General features: G+C 40.3%; 1 long non-coding RNA gene across 1 annotated transcript; it reads left to right on the top strand.

Moving 5' to 3' along the window:
• Window positions 1–2985: 2985 nt before the first annotated feature.
• Window positions 2986–12217, top strand: LOC139622440 (uncharacterized). The gene is made up of 3 exons (XR_011691261.1): window positions 2986–3121; window positions 4765–4873; window positions 10245–12217. It is a non-coding gene; the product is annotated as an uncharacterized lncRNA (long non-coding RNA).
• The last annotated feature ends 3932 nt before the right edge of the window (window positions 12218–16149 follow it).

A 16149-nucleotide genomic window follows, 5' to 3' on the forward strand; every position in this document is an offset into this window, starting at 1 on the left:
ATTTCCTGCTTCATTTTATCTGTTCTAATGAAACCTCCAAGTCAAATAACATGGCATATTTCCCTGGTTTTTCTGGTAGTCTTTTTCTTTTTGCATTTTTCTACATTTTTTACATTTTCCTCACTGCCCTGGCTAATTCATTCTCTCTCTTTTCTTATTCAAATACAATTTAACCAGCATTAGGTTTTGTATTTCACTTAAAATGGGTTTGTAAAACACTTGTATCACGATGCTGTCGTCACCTAAATACTTAAATCAAATTTCTCAAACCGCACATGGCTCAAGATCATGTTTCTTGTTCTTGCTTTGCACAAAAACATAATATTGTTACTGCAGGACACTAGAGCTAAATGTTGCATTAATAACAAATGGCAGAGAGAGTTTTTGCTTTCTGATAATAAAAAAAATGTGTTTCACAGGTTCTAGCCACTTTACATTGAACTATAAAGTTAGATTTAAACCAAGTGTCAGTTGTGCTAGTTTTTATGGTTTCAGCTGTGAGTTGATGCTAGAATGGACCACATGAGCCACAGCTGGTGTGGAGCTGCCTGGTAAGGATGTTGGTGGATCCATAGGGTTTGACACCTGGTGCTGTCCGACCACGGGAACAAAAACCCCTCAGCTGCTCCTGTGATGTTGCCCAGGAGGAGCCGAGAAACAGCCCAGAGATCCATTAAGTAACACAGTTCATGGTAACACTGCCGAATCGTCTTTTTGAAGTCAGGACTTATGATATACTGTCGTTGTGCGGTTACGGTTTTTGTAAATGGAAGCAGTGCTATAGCTGTATGTCATCTTGAATCTTTCCCTAAATCTCTTTCTTTAACCGGTCATAGAAATGTGTCAGTCGCTCAGACACCATATAGAAATGATAAGTCATTAAAGTGAACATATGGGCACAGGTTTGCAGAAAATGTCCTGACTTAAGTCTGATCTATAACACAGTTTGGTTAGTTTGGTTCCTTTATTCTCATTTCTCAATTCTGTATAAGCTGAAAGCACTGGACCGTGAACTTGTATGTACGGACACATTTATCCATGTGGTTGTTACTCTGTTGCAACTGTATATAAACAGGCATTAAATACCAGGACAGATAGACATGCAAACACACTTTTTCTCACAAGTAAAAAAAAGCTCCTGCTGTTTATTTTGTCACTGAATCTGAAAACCGCAATACAAACAATATGCCCCGTGCTTTAGTCCCAACCACATGTTTAATCGCTGACAAAGGAACAGACACACAATCCCTGTCTCCATTTATTCCCCATTTCTGTTCCATCTTTTGCAGCCTCTGGATGTTACATTAGTCAAAGCATCATCACACAGTTGATGTTTTTGGCTCTTCCTTAAACCTGATCCATTTGTGTGATAAAAGGCTGTAGGGACACATGGAGTCTGTTAATATTTCATTATTCATTCATTCCTGTGTGTCAAACAGCACAAGTGCTATTCAACACATTGATCCTGTCTGTCATCAGGCTGGTATGTGGCCATATGATGTTTCTGAGTCTGTGAGAGATGCTGAAACAGGTGAGGAAGTGCCAGAAACAGCTGAGAGACATGCAGACATAAATCAACGTGTAGTTTTTTTGTTTTTTTTCAAAGTGTCACGGTATCAAAAAGATGGATGAAGTCTGGAGTTGTGGTATTTGTTTAGGGTTTTTACACCTGATAACAATATAATTTCATTTCCATACTAATAGTACTAGTACTAATACTTCCCTTTTCAGTCTTCAAAATCACCTTGGCTCTTATTTCTGGCAGAATGGAGCAGCACTAAATAGCCAGTGATTAAACAATAATGATATATGAACCGTCCTAGGCCATAAAATCATTCAGCTGCTTAAACCTAGCAGCATTTCATTTCACCGCGAAAGGACAGTTATGAGGCCATCTATCCTCATGCTCAGGCACCAAGAGATGTATTTACATTTTCAAATTCATATCAGTAAAACATCAAAGGCAAATGAGAAGACTGAGGAAATGAGGAAAAAAGAAAACACAGCACTCAAAGTGCAGCCAAAACTGCAAGTTGTCCAGATTCAAAATAATTACAGTAAAAGGTTAATGTGGAGCAATCATTATCCAGTCTCTGGTGCATGAATGTCTTTAGTGCGCTGGACATATCATGTTTCCCAGACTGATCAATTGTTGTAGAATCATTGTAAAGTAATTTAACCCCATCTATTCCTCTTTCCCTTTGCCACCCCCGTTTTAGGACAACCCCCCAGGTCTTTCTATTCTCAGTCCTCCGCTGGGCCGTGACACCACAGCTGCTGTCTCTTTACAGCTTTTCCATGCCCAGGTCACTACATAAAACACTTAAAGAGAATTTAAAGAGAGAGTTACAGCTACAGCTGTCAATCAGAATGACAGAGCGGCTTATCCTGACTGTCACTTTTATGTATGCTCTTTGTAACTTAGGCAGGCTATAATAGTAGGCGGCCCTGCAGCTTGGTGGGCTTGCGGGCACAGGTCTGACGCTGCAATCAAAGGCCTATTAATCAGCGTGAGGAAACAGCACAAGCAGAGAAGTGAAGACAGAGTATCTTGTCCTCTTTCACATGGATAAATACGAGATATTGTTACATGCTATTCATCCTGCATGGCGCCTTTGATGTAATTCCCCAGCTGGGAAACAGAGGGTGATTTTTCATGAGGGCATAAATGAACATGAAGGGGATTATGTGCACAGATCGACTTGCATGTGCCTGGACCTGCAGTCACATGCATATGCATTCAAACACACACAGACACAAGGACAAACAAGGATGTATGTAAAATATAAAAATGGGTTTCATAAGGAAAAATCATGTATTGTTAGGATGGTGGCAGAGCTGTGGAGTTATGAATGCTCCCTGATAATTGTGTGTGTGTGTGTGTGTGTGTGTGCAACGTGTGTTGACATGGTGGCTGTTTGGCCTGGAGTTATTTGCCTCTGCTCCTCTGTTCTTTTTAATGGGCCGTGTGATCCTCGAGGCCTCCTGTCGGCTCGCTATCAGCACCGTACGCACGTCACCAATGTTCCCTGAAGAGCAGAGTGGGTGACAAATGAAGCGGGGACGCGAGCGAAAAGCCTTGCAGAAGAATGGAAAAAACAAGAAGCCAAGTCAACGACAGGTAAGGAGAGAGGAGAGGAGAGGTATAGATGATGTAGAGGAAAGACAAAGTAACAAGAGGTGAGGGAGAGAAATGAGCGGCCAGCTAGAGGTCTGTTTCCAGAGCTGGCTTTGATTAGTGACAGTAACCAAGCTCTGTTCCTCATTAACTCACCACAGCGTAGAGGTGTAGAGCGAGAGAGAGAGAGAGCTGACTCTTTTGGGAGCTTAGGCTATGCAGACTGAGTCAGAGACCCTGTCCCACTCGAAAATTCCTCCTCTGCACATTCCTCCTTCAAACCAAGGTTACCATAATTCAGCACCAGCTTCTGATCTTATTGGTGTTTCCACTGTGGGATTCACGCCTCTTACTGCTGTAAAATATGTGTGTTAGAATAAAGCGATCTTCACTGGAGAGCACAAGGCCTCACCTGCTTTATAACATGTTGGTATCTTCATCAATGAGGCAAAGCAGCAGTAGAGACCTCTTTACCACCACAACCATGGACACACACATATGGATACACACACACACACACATACACACACACACACTGCACTGGCTAAAATATAAGATGATATTTTTTCTGGAAATATAGGTTTGAATATGTGGGGGTTTTATTATTATCATTTATTTGCACTAGAAAATCCCATATTCACAATATCAGATATTCATAGCACATTTATAGTGTGTCTGTTGGAGTTACCGTCACAGAGAATTAATTCCATGTCACATTGAGGAGATAAAATGTGATAAAATGTGACTCATGTAACTAACAGACAAGCTTGGGATTTATGTGATCCCCAGTCTTACTTTTATGAGAGAAAGGGCTTCAGAGATGAGCATTGTCTTCTACTTCTGCTTGGTCTGGAGCTGTTTCATATCCTCTCAAAGTCTTCTTCCAAAAATTGTTGTTGGAAAAGGAGGACTCTCCCTATCAGACTCATCTCATATTCAGGCCAAATTGGCACGCACACACACATAGTCCAATTATGGGTGGTCTTTGAAGTAGCCATATCAACCACTACAAGTGCTCTTTTCAACTTTCTCTCCACATGTGGTCTGGCAACTGGAGCAAGCCTGATCAACGCTTTTATGCTTAACAGGTCATAAACCACTAATATGTCACACACACAAACACACACACACACACACACACACACCTGGCCAACACACCAAGGAATCATTGACCTGCTTGTATGGGCAGGTGTTGCCAAACATTGTGATGTGGTGCAACAGACACCTCTAAACTTTCATTGAGAGCTAATTTGTTCCCGTCACTGCAGGAATAGCTGCAGGATTAAGTACATACTTGGAGAATCCTACACCGCTCTTGAATGAAAACAGAAATAAATGGTAAGTGGTGGAGAAATAAGATCTGTTCATCCTGTACTTCAGAGGACAAAATGACAGATGAAAAATAGTCAGATTTTTGCTTGTGACTCTCCAAACCCACAATGGGCCGATTCCAAAAGCTCTAATGTCTTTGGTGTTCGGCTCGCTCTTTGCCAAATTACAGCGAAGGGCTATATTTCACAGGGGGGGAAACAGGACCAATATAGTGAAGTTTACACGGTTTATCACCTCGTTCACAAGTTTCACTCCTCTCCTCTCCTCTCTCCTCTCCTCTCCTCTCCTCTCCTCTCCTCATCCATCTTCTCCAGCGACAATGACCTCACCCTCCTGTCACATCCCTCTGACCCCGCAGCGACATGAGGACGGTTGTGCTTGACAGTTGCAATAAGATTCACAAAAATTCCCATCTGTAAAAAGGTACGTGCACTTTGTGTGTCCTCGTGTGTGTGTGTACTGTTGTGTTTTCTGTCTTGATGAGGACCATGTGAGTATGAAAATTAAATGAAGGAAGTCTGTTTTATTCTAATCCAATTCAGAGTTATCATTTGAGTTCAGAGTTAAGGTTTAAATTAAAATTAGCTTGAGACAATGTCAGTATTAATGTAGATAACATTTCTTGCCATTTTAGCCTTGTGCATGAGAAGCCAACTTTCTGTTACTTCAGAGTCTCTTTATGAGGACTTATTCTCATTGACATATTTTTCTGCTGCTGTTGTACAAGTATTCAAACATAAAATGGTTTCATCAAGAGTCTCAGTGTGGTACTGCCAAAGTTATTGTTAGCCTCGAGGTACAGGTACTATTCAGTCGAGCAATATTTTATACTTGTGCTGACACAAAGGGCGAGAACCAAGCTTTACCCAGGGCAGAGCTTAAATATCTGCTCATGTATGCCACAACTTCCAATCCATTTAACCGCAGTCCTCAACATTTGTTAGTGATAATACATTTTCCAACCGCAAATGAACTAAAAGGAGAGGAAAAAAGAGACTCATTTTGAAAAGGAGACGCCAGCATTTTTCACATGTATTGACTGTGTATGAATGGCAAATGTTTGGAAAACAAAATCTGACAAGCCTACTGTGAACACAAAACCTTTAACACTTAAATTGCCTATAGGTCAACAGTAAAGAGACATAGGAGACACTGATGCGGGTCATGGATGGGAGAAGTGAATATAACTGAGCAATGTTTACATTAACAGGAAAGGAAAAATGAGTTTTATGTAGGAGAATACAATACTATATTTAATGAGACTTATTTTTGCTGTAGTTCATATACTTAATATAAACTTTTCTTTGTAAGTATTTTTATCAGTGTGTGTGAGAAGGCATGGAGGTTCCCAGTGGCCTTGTCTCTGAACAGGACTCTGTTAACCCCAAACTCCCCAGACAAAAGCAGCTTTGTGTCTGAGAGCTGTATGTGCAGTGAAAAGGTTTCGGGAGGTGAATGTGAAATAAGGTTCTCTCTTTTCTTCTTTTGCAACCACATCTTTCACTTCCTCACTTTACAAATGCATGGGTGCCATTAACAGAGAATCAAGACCATTCAAAGGGTTTATAATGGTCAAGAAGCTGTGATAATCCGTTGTTCAGATGTTGGCTGGCCGTTGAAATCTGAGCCTGATTTGACTGGAACTGTATGTCTGTCTGAGGGTCTGTGTGGCAGCTATTCAGCTACTGTGGCTTTCACTTGAATCTCATTAAAGAGGATGTGGAAAATAAAAGTACACAGACCAATCAGTGTGGTAAGCCTCTGCTTTCCCCCCACCTCTCCCTCCGTCAGAGAGCTCGTTCTCTTTGTTTTTTGGACATAACACTCAATAACAGTGAAAAAGGAACAATCATTCCTCAATTTATTATGTGACAGTGGCAGAGAACTGGAGCTCAACATATTTTCTGGATTTACACTGACTCACACACATACACGCTCAGGTACGGGATATGAGGTGTGGAGCTAAATGGACGTCAGTCTAATAGGGTTTTTGTGTAAGGCTTAATAGTGTGGGTCAGTGATGATGTTGAGGGTTTACTACAAGGAATCCTGTGGTGAACATACACACATTAAAACCGTCTGCCTTCCAGACCTTCCCAACAAACACAGCAGGCCTCCATGTGTCCAATTTAACATTAGCATTGGGTTTGTTTCAGTGGACAAAGTGTGGTGACACAGGACTATGTTGAAAGTCTGCACTCGAATAATTAACACCTTGTAATTTATGAGACTGTGGGTTAGAATTTATAGTACCAAGATAAAACACTGTGTTAATCTCCCTCTTTGATGCAACTCTTCCTCTACATATCTTACTGTTGCAGCTCCTCTTTAAACCCCCTTTCTCTTCCTCTGCTCGTTGCGTATCCCTGTTATCAGGTGAGGCTGGTTAGCAGGTCTGTGTCGCGCTGTGATTTTGATAAGAGACGTCTTGTTCCCAGGCCTGCATCGGGCAGTGCCAGGTGACCCCTTTATTGGCTGCCTGCTGTCAATCCGCCTGACCAGACCTGGGGACCTGCAGGGGGCTTCTGGGAAGCGTCTGAGCTTTAATGCACTATCTCGGACCTTATAAAGCCTGATAACATGAGGGAATGGGCAGAGGAAGAGGGGGTAGGGACAGCTTTCACTGTCACATTTTAACACATATAGTAGCTATAAAAGAGTTAAAAGGAGATAAAAGGAACTGATTTTGCATTGTGGAGCAGGGCTGACTCTGTGACCCTCTGTGTGACTGGTAATGAGAGGACACGGAGGAACCACAGCTGCATGGCTGAACGGTTTGTTGGCTATACTATTAACAGAGCAACAGACAGGACGGGGATCCCTGCTGTTTGCTAAAGTCTTACCATTATGCATCTTAACCAGACGTGAATTAGGGGTAAAAGTTAATATAAAAAGGCATAGTTGAGAAACTGTGTTATTCTCATTCTTACAAAGAGTTAGATGTGAAGATTGATACCTGTACACAAAATATGAAGCTCTGTCCAAACAAAACCTGCCAACCAATTAATTAGCTGCAGCTTTATTTTTTAACAGACAGATATAAGAACATCAATCTTCTCATCTGACTTTCTGGAAACAGCGTATTTTTCAAAATCTAGAGTTATTCCTTGAAGGATTTTAAATGAAGCATTAAACAAAGTGAAATCATCCAGTCTTCAGGACATTCCACTCAAAATCTTGAAGATATAAAAGTTTCATAATCATATCTACATCTCACTCATCTCATTCCAAAATAAGCAAAAAAGAAATGTTATTTTTATGCTCCTGGAAGAAATTAGAGAGCTTCCCTTCTACATGGTTCCATGTCTGTGGTTGAGGCTCCACTTGGCAGTTTCTATTGTCCTGATATATTAGGTGTCCCCTCTACGTATTTCATTTCTAAGGTTTGAACTCTATCTGCATCAGCTTGTCTGTCACAGGCCTCTTGTATGAAATGAAAGTTATACTCCCTGTGGGTAAATCATTTATATTTGCACAGCTGGTCGAGGCTGTGTGGAAAGACTTAGAAGTATTTGGACAACTAAACAATGTTAATTTGAAACCTATTAACATTCTACTTCGGTTCGGGTTGAGGAAGATATTTTCAACGCTTAACGAGCACAGAGAGCAGCATTTGTTTTCTGTTGAGGCGACTTGCCTTACATTTTCATGCGTGAAATCACAATCATCATGCCGGACCCTACCACTCGGCTTTACCACTCGGCTTTCAAGAAGAAATGAAAAACAGTTATCGAGCTTCAGTTTGTTCTCCCATATTTAAATATTTGCCCACATGTCAAGCTGTGAGTGGTTAAGTGTCTGAGACAGTATTGTTTTGTTGCAGTGTTATGATATCGTGGCAGAAGTAATTATTTTTTCCTTTAATTGAATCTGTCTGGGGCTTAATGGACAGATCCAGATGGATTAAGCTGGTTTCCTGTCCCCTCCTCTGCCCCCCAAACACATACACTGGTAAGCACTCCACTCAAGCAGTTATGACTTGTAAAGACAGCTGGAGGCCACTTTATACTGCCATAATCCAACTTGTCCTTTAGGACAAACACCATCAGATGCAGCTTTCACCCACGTGCAGCAGTTTGGGGCTTCTGGGATCACACACCGGCCTCACGACCACAGCTTAAGGCTGAATGATGGTTAAATGGGCTTTCCAGCAGGGCTGAAGCTCGGTCCCCTGATGTATGATTTATGATGAGTCTCCTCATGTAACTATGTACTACCAGTGTTAGTTTACACCAAACGCTGTAAATAAAACCAGAAAATGTGGTACAGCTACATTATCCAAACAGTCTGAAAAAAAAGAACAATAGTAAATTTTTTGTATTGAGAGCAAAACATTTTTTTCCCCTAAAAAACTCGATGCGATGTTACGATACTGTTGTAATCAGTTTTTTTTATTTATTCACAATCATAAGTGTTATTCATTTGCATCCACTAATTAGAAATAAAATGTCCATGTTGAGATTAAAACAAAAGCAATATTGTAAATACAAATAGGTTTTGTTAGATGAAGCTAGAATTTAGCCTCTTGATAATTTCTTTCAACTACAGTGAAAGTCAGGATTCCTTTGTTATAAAATGTTATAAAATCTGTTTCAATTAATTGTATTATCAATTAAAAGGCTAATAGCTCATCAATAAAACTGTTTTAACACTGTGTTGTTCACTTAAAATTCACGTGTACTTCTACGTCTTTTTGAGGTGCCTTTATGTATCCATTCCTCACAGCCCTCTGTTCAGACATGTGTAGAGTGTGTCTGCGTTTGTGTGCCTGTCTTTGTGTCGGTGCAAAATGTTCACTGTGGGTTTATCTGTCTGGCATTTGTTTAGACTGTGGTCAGGCTCGTTTCATGGGGTCCTCAGGGAAACATCTCAAACACAGATTCAATTTGTGCAGCAAATCCGCACTTTTTCACCTAAAAGAGAAGCGTTTGCCTCTCTGTGTTTTTGGTCCTTGTCAAGCGTGGGTGACGGCCTACATCAAGCGTGCAGGCTTATGAAGAGAACATACACACAGTTCCTCAGCACATGGATCAACTAGGACTGAAATGAAATAGGTGTTTTTAATAAGCGTTCATGCAGTTCACTACCCGATGACTTGTTTTTGACTCATCAGTTAAAAGTTAGATAAAAGGCCATAAAAGGCCCTCATGCCAGCTGCTCTTAGTTCATGAACTATGACGTACATTCATAAAAAAATAAACATCCATTTTGTCAAACACCCATTACAGCTATTATGGACCATTTTTTAAAATTAGTTTAGCAGAAAATGTAAACACTCATACAGTAGCATTGACAAGGCCAACCACTGACGTAAAACAGGGAGCTCGTTCACTTGTTTTTTATCAAGCTTGCATCATTTGTTTGTGTTACGATGCAGATAAGCCAACAGGTTAGGTCAGAAACATTAACTGTATGAAACCCTTATTCATAATCAGTTCCCTTTCTGTTTCTCACAAGTGACAAATGGTACGGTGCATATACCAATTATCACACGTGTTTTTACAAGCGAAACCATGACCTCCGCATCAGTTAGCACAGGTCCGGCACATGCTGGTGTGTGTATGACGTGAGGTGGGGGTCTGTATGTGTGAGCCGGGCTGTGTGCATGTGTGTAGATGTTAAGAATAATCTAATAAATGTTAGTATGATGAAATGAGCGAAAACTGACATTTGTTTCACTCTGTTTGCTTTCTTTTTCCCTGTAATGTGTAAGGTCTGTGTCACTGTGCTTATGTGATGTTTGTATTGCAATTTTAATTGTATCATATATAATGTTTTATTCCACCTCCTGCAGTGATACACTGAAGAGTGACAGCGTTGAGTCAAGATGTGAAGGCTTACGACTGTCGAGCAGACCTCCTGCAGTAATCCCCCATCACGTTTGGATCGCTCATTCACAGATTGTGTGTGGTTGCCAGAGGCCGCAGTGTTAAAGGTCAGGACTGTAAGGATATATCATAGTGCGACCGCCATCAAACAAAGTGACCGTGAAATTTGGACAAGGTGCAGTGTCAGGCATCACTGGCCAGCTAATCGACAAATTCTTTCTCAGAATGTGGTATGTGGAGATTGAATGAAACATGCTGGATTTCCCTGAGCTCATGGGAAATATTTTCCTGAAATGGAAATGTTTTGTGTTTAGATCGAAGAGTCCAATTATATTAGTGCATACATATCCGTATATATATAGTGTGTGTGATTTGATCAAGTTTGTGAAGCGTGCAGAATGAAACACCAGCTCATTATTTGTCATATCCTGAAAACCAGCTGGGTAAAGCACTGGAAGAGGTATTCAAATCATTTAGTTAAGTTAAAGTAACATTGAACACTATAAAAAACATTGCATCACAAGTAAAAGTCCTGCTTTAATTTTTTTTTTTTAAGCAAAAGTACAGACATTTTTTGAAAATGAATATCAAAAGTAAAACTACTAATTATGCAGAACAGCCCCTGTCAGTAGTATGTTATTATCAATTGTCATTGCAACATTATTACTGATGTAGAGTTGTAATATCTAAGTAGTGCTTCAGTGTTGTTTAATGTTTTTGTGTCAAATCCATGTTTCATTTCTTCAAACATGCTGCAGGGGCCTCTGGTCACATCTCACAGTTCTTCCTGATGCAGCTGAAACATGGGCTGTTAGCAGAACTTCAGGCTTTATATACCTGTTGGCCTTTAGGCATGTTTATTGCTTTTGGCTTTTAGACAGGTTGAAGTGTACTGGAGCAGATGCAAGGGCCAACAGCGCTGCTGAGTCACACACCAAACCTCTGACCCCAACCCTGGGAAGAGCAGGTTGGGAAGAGGACAAACTATGAAGTCATTAGGTGTTCATGCCTATTGAGAAACCCACATTTTGATTTCTGGGAATTAGGACATTTTTCTTTGTTTTTTTTTTTTTTTTTAGCACAGGTGGATTCCAGAGGTGATGAAATTTGCGATTACAGCAATGCTTCACAAAGGAAAGCATAACTCTTTGTCTGGATGAAAACCAGAGCTGCTCTAATCAGGAGCTGACATTTCAGAACTGAACATGTCGGGGTTTGGAGTTTTGCCAAAGGTTCATATTATAGCAGAAGAAATAAGTATAATTTTACTTTCCTTTCCAACTGCAAGCACTTTTGCTTTCAGGTAATCTCATCTGCCCCCAGTGACTAACACCTACCAAGTTTCAATTCCTGGAGATAAACTGAAACAATTATAGTCATTACTACTGATGTTGTTACTGTAACAGAATCGTGTTCCTTCATGTTTATGTAAGCATTTGCTTGGAGGATGTGTTAAACTCCCGTGTTTTGTTGCTGTGCTTTGTTAAGTATAAAAACACATTTCATGCATGACTTATTACTGTGCTGAGTTTCTCCATTTAGACAAATGGCCATGGCTGAAAAGAGACTCTAGGGATCTTGCACCTCATAGTCACCACTTCCACTAGAACCTAAAAATGAGAGCTTTTGCCTTTTCACACTTTGCAAGCACTCAGCTTTATGAAATCCATTCGACCTCACCGTCAACCATCCTCCAATCACTAAAATTGATCTTTTACTCCTCCATCTTTGATTTTTCACCTCACATCAATCTCCCTCCACTTCTAACTTCTTTTTCCTCCCTTTTTCCTTAAATAATCACCCCCCCCCACCATGAACTCTTGTTGCCATAGTAACAAGGATGACCCATGATGTCAGGGTCATGAGGAGATTTTTGAGTGTTAAGGATGTCCTTGCACTTCAACATGTGTCTTACAACTCTGAAGCAGAAAGGGTTAAAGCGCGGCCATGACCCTGCTGATGGAGCGCTTCTGTATGGTCAAACAGGGTCACAGGTTCATAGAGGAGCCATGAAAGGTCAGGCAGCAGCGATAGGCGACCAATATACGGGCAACACAATCCAACGCCAGAGCAAAACACATCATTCTAACAGTGGTTGCTTACTTCTGTATTCAACCCAGTTTCAGCTCAGTGGGATAATCAAGACACAGCAAACATCTCAAACATTCCCACATTTTTATTTGGTCTGATGGAAAACAGACAGTGGATTTGAAAACATTATATCCACTTCTTTTCTGTTATTTAGATCATAAAACATAATATTTTTTTTTCGTCCACAGTCCATCTGTTGTCACTCATAGCTTGTTAGCACATCCAACTATGGAAACGGAGTCATTAGAGAGCATTCTTCCTGTGTGTCCTCTCATGAGTCTGATTTGATGTATGTACATGACAGGTGTACACACTAATATACACACACTCAGGACATGCTGCAGCCATTATTACCCTAAAGTCAAAGTCATATTCTTACCAAAGAAAACCTTTGCTCCCCTCTCATTAGACCAACAAGTTTGTCGATGCCAGAATAAACTATTTCTGAATTTCTGTCATCAAATCTGTCTATTCTCATAACACTGTGGAAAATTACTTTTCAAATGAAGTCATTTAAATGCATGTTTGGGGAATTAAAATATTAGCCAACATTCAGAGAACCCTGAGAGGATTTAGTTGAACTACAGCCCATTGGCTGTATGATGTAAATTGTGTTTTTTTTAACTGATCTAATAATTAAGTTAACAAATCTGTCTGAATATAATGTTTGACTCTACTCTCGCTGCCTCACAAGTTGAACAAAAACGTGCATTTTGCTCCCTGGAAGCTAATTGCATTCTTCAAAAACGTATTTCCCCGTCAGGTACCCATCTGTGCATGGATGCATCCATTTGCACGTACGCATGAAGCGTGTGCATGCAAACTTGCAAATCAGCCGCAGCAATCTCCCTGGCAGGCTGTCCTTGATCGAGGCCTCCTCTCATTGGTGCAACTGGGCAAACAGCTGCAGTTAAAAGACTCGGCTGCATGGAAACATTTAACCAGGCTGAAGGATGGCCCTCACCCTGACCACCACACACACTCACAAAACACAGCCATATGTAAAGGATTGCGAGGATGATGACTTCTCTTTTGATATTTAGTATGAGGGCACTAAGCATGACTAATGACAGGGTGTTTATAATGTGGCGTATAATAAGACATGATACCACTCTCTTAACCTGGATCTTGAAGTTAATCATCCAATTTATTAGCTGTCTTTAGACAGTGCTGGCAATTGTAAAAGTCAGCCACAGGATTAGGGATTGTGTTTTTGGAAGAGAGGGCCACATGGTGGTTTTGTTTTTTTTTTTTACTGCCTGAAGGACAAAGAACGAACCTAGACTATTTCTACCAGTCATTTTATCTCCACGAATCCCTTACCTTTCCGAACATGTCTCCATCCAAATCCATGATGACCAGTCAAACAGGAGCTGGACTTTCTCTACTTTGGTTTCCAGTGGCCCAGAAATATAGAAACACAAAACTGATCACCATCTGTCTGGGCCTCTGAGGCTGTTAAATTCACTCCTGGTTTGTGGCCTTGACACACACACAGGGGATAGACAAACTAACATAAATGATTCATTATAAAGTAACAGCCAGTGTGTGTTGCTGCCAGTTGGCTGTATCTGTACAGTGCGCTGCATACACCCATTGTATCCCGGCTGGTTAAGTTGAACTTATGGCTTTGTTTTCCACTTCACAAAGGCAATTTGTCTGCATTTTGCATTTAATGTGATTTTCAAGACTCATTTGACAACTTGGCTTATCTTCTTTGTTTGCTAGATTTTTATTTCACACTTTATCACATTTTTTTTATGCAATGTATCTATGACTTGGAGTGCGGGAGTGTCTCTATATTGCACTGAAAATACGTTATTCTGGTAAATATTAACAGCAGCCTGATGACACCAAAGTTTGTAGTAGTATTAAATGTTATGAACTTACTTTCGTGAGGACCCTCAGTAACAACATTCAATCCCCCCATCATTTTTTCATGTCCAAACTTAACCCTATACCCATGACCTTTAAAGAAAATAGACCTTCAAAGAAAAGTTAAAGGAAGTGTAAGGTCCACAGTCTGGGTGATGTTCATAATTGTATCTTACACACTCGCATATTGAAAATGTTATTTGTCTCCAAATCTGGTCTGGCAGCAAAAAAATACAGTGAGGTAGGTAAAAACCATACCGATGCAACCAGTTGTATATTAGATATTCAGGACTGTTTTTATTTACTGTTTTTGCTTGTTGCATTTCACAAAATTTACCTTATGTTGTAATGATATATGTGACCTATATATATATATATATATTTACAATTGACTTGAGAAGTAACATTTTATTTTTGAAACATGATTGGGTGATTTCTACTGTGATGCCTACCAACCTGGTTTCCTCCGACACAAGGCAGCTATCATGGGGAGGGGCCAAAAAAAGTCACATTTGGATCACAGGAGGACGGAGAACATAGCACAATGCAGGTTCCACATAGAGATGTATAGTATTGTAATAACTAAAATGGCACTCAGTAGAGAGCATACATAGGCCAAGGCCAATCAACTTAAAGACAGTTATAAAAAATAAATAAATAAATCACCCCTTTAACCAGATCCACACCAAAATGTAATGGCTTCTCCCCTGGCCAGTGTCCCATCCCTCCACCAAGTTTGGTGCAAGTCGATTCTGTACTTTGCTGATAATCCTGCTGAAAAATTAACAGATGAAAACAACCTCCTTGGTGGAGGTAATAACAACAATCATACTAAAAATAACAAAATGTCAAATTTCAGTAAAACATATAAGGTATAAGCAGTTGCAATAGTTTTTGTTAATTTTGAAAGTAAAATTAAACTTAATGACTCCTTGATCTGAGCAATGACTTGACTTGACCTGTTTGATGCTTACCACAGTAACTTGGGACTTGCATGAGACTTGAAGGTTAAGCCTCAAGACTTGTTTGTGACTTGAACATGAATGACTTACTCCTACCTCTGCTCTATACTGTATTTTACTGCCCTCAAAAGGACAATACAGTATCAGGGTTTCAGCTGTATTCCAAACAGACCCTCAGTGCATTCTGTGATGGGAGGTCACCCAAAATCTGCAGGTTAGCTCTGTCCATCACCCAACACGCACACACTATAATATACCGTACAACAGCATTCTCTCAGGAAGGAAATATGTCTCATATCCACTGACATGCTCTCTATTGGACTCAGTAGTGTATTCAAGATTGTTGACATCAGCTTCTTCTTTTCTCTATGTTCTTTTAAGTAGGACTTCTGTCTCTAAGGACCTCCTCAGAAACTCTTTACAGCCAGGCCAGATTACCGTGAAAGCTTTTCTCCCACTCCTGAGTTGGAACAAGGAAGAAATGAAGAGCAGATTTTTGTGACTGAGGTTTGGATGCCATTAAAAGAATGCTGAACTATGTTATGAAAGAGTTTTTCTGTTTACAATGAAATACTACACCGTCTCAGATATTATCACAGGGGAGATGATGCTATACAGCTATATGTTCTGAAGGAAGAATACAGTGTGCTCAATCTTTTATTCATATTTATAAATCATTTTAGATCCACTTCCTTCTGTTGGATTTGAATTGCTCAAGAAGGCATGTGTAGCAAAGTCAAAATCGGCCAAACAGGTCATATAGGAGGCTGCCATCGCTCCAGAGGGAACAGTGGGGCCTAGGTTTGTGCTGCAACCTCTTAGTTACAGGGCAAATTCTCCATCTTTAATGACTTTGCACTCTAACCACAGAATAACTACTCATGGGACAGACATTTTCTTTTGTACAGAAATCGAAGAAAAAATATCATAACCCCTCAGTACC

Source organism: Trachinotus anak, unplaced genomic scaffold (assembly GCF_046630095.1).
Source record: "Trachinotus anak isolate AG129_WGS33_773 ecotype Australia unplaced genomic scaffold, CSIRO_AGI_Tana_v1 ptg000007l, whole genome shotgun sequence".
Taxonomy (NCBI): Eukaryota; Metazoa; Chordata; class Actinopteri; order Carangiformes; family Carangidae; genus Trachinotus; species Trachinotus anak.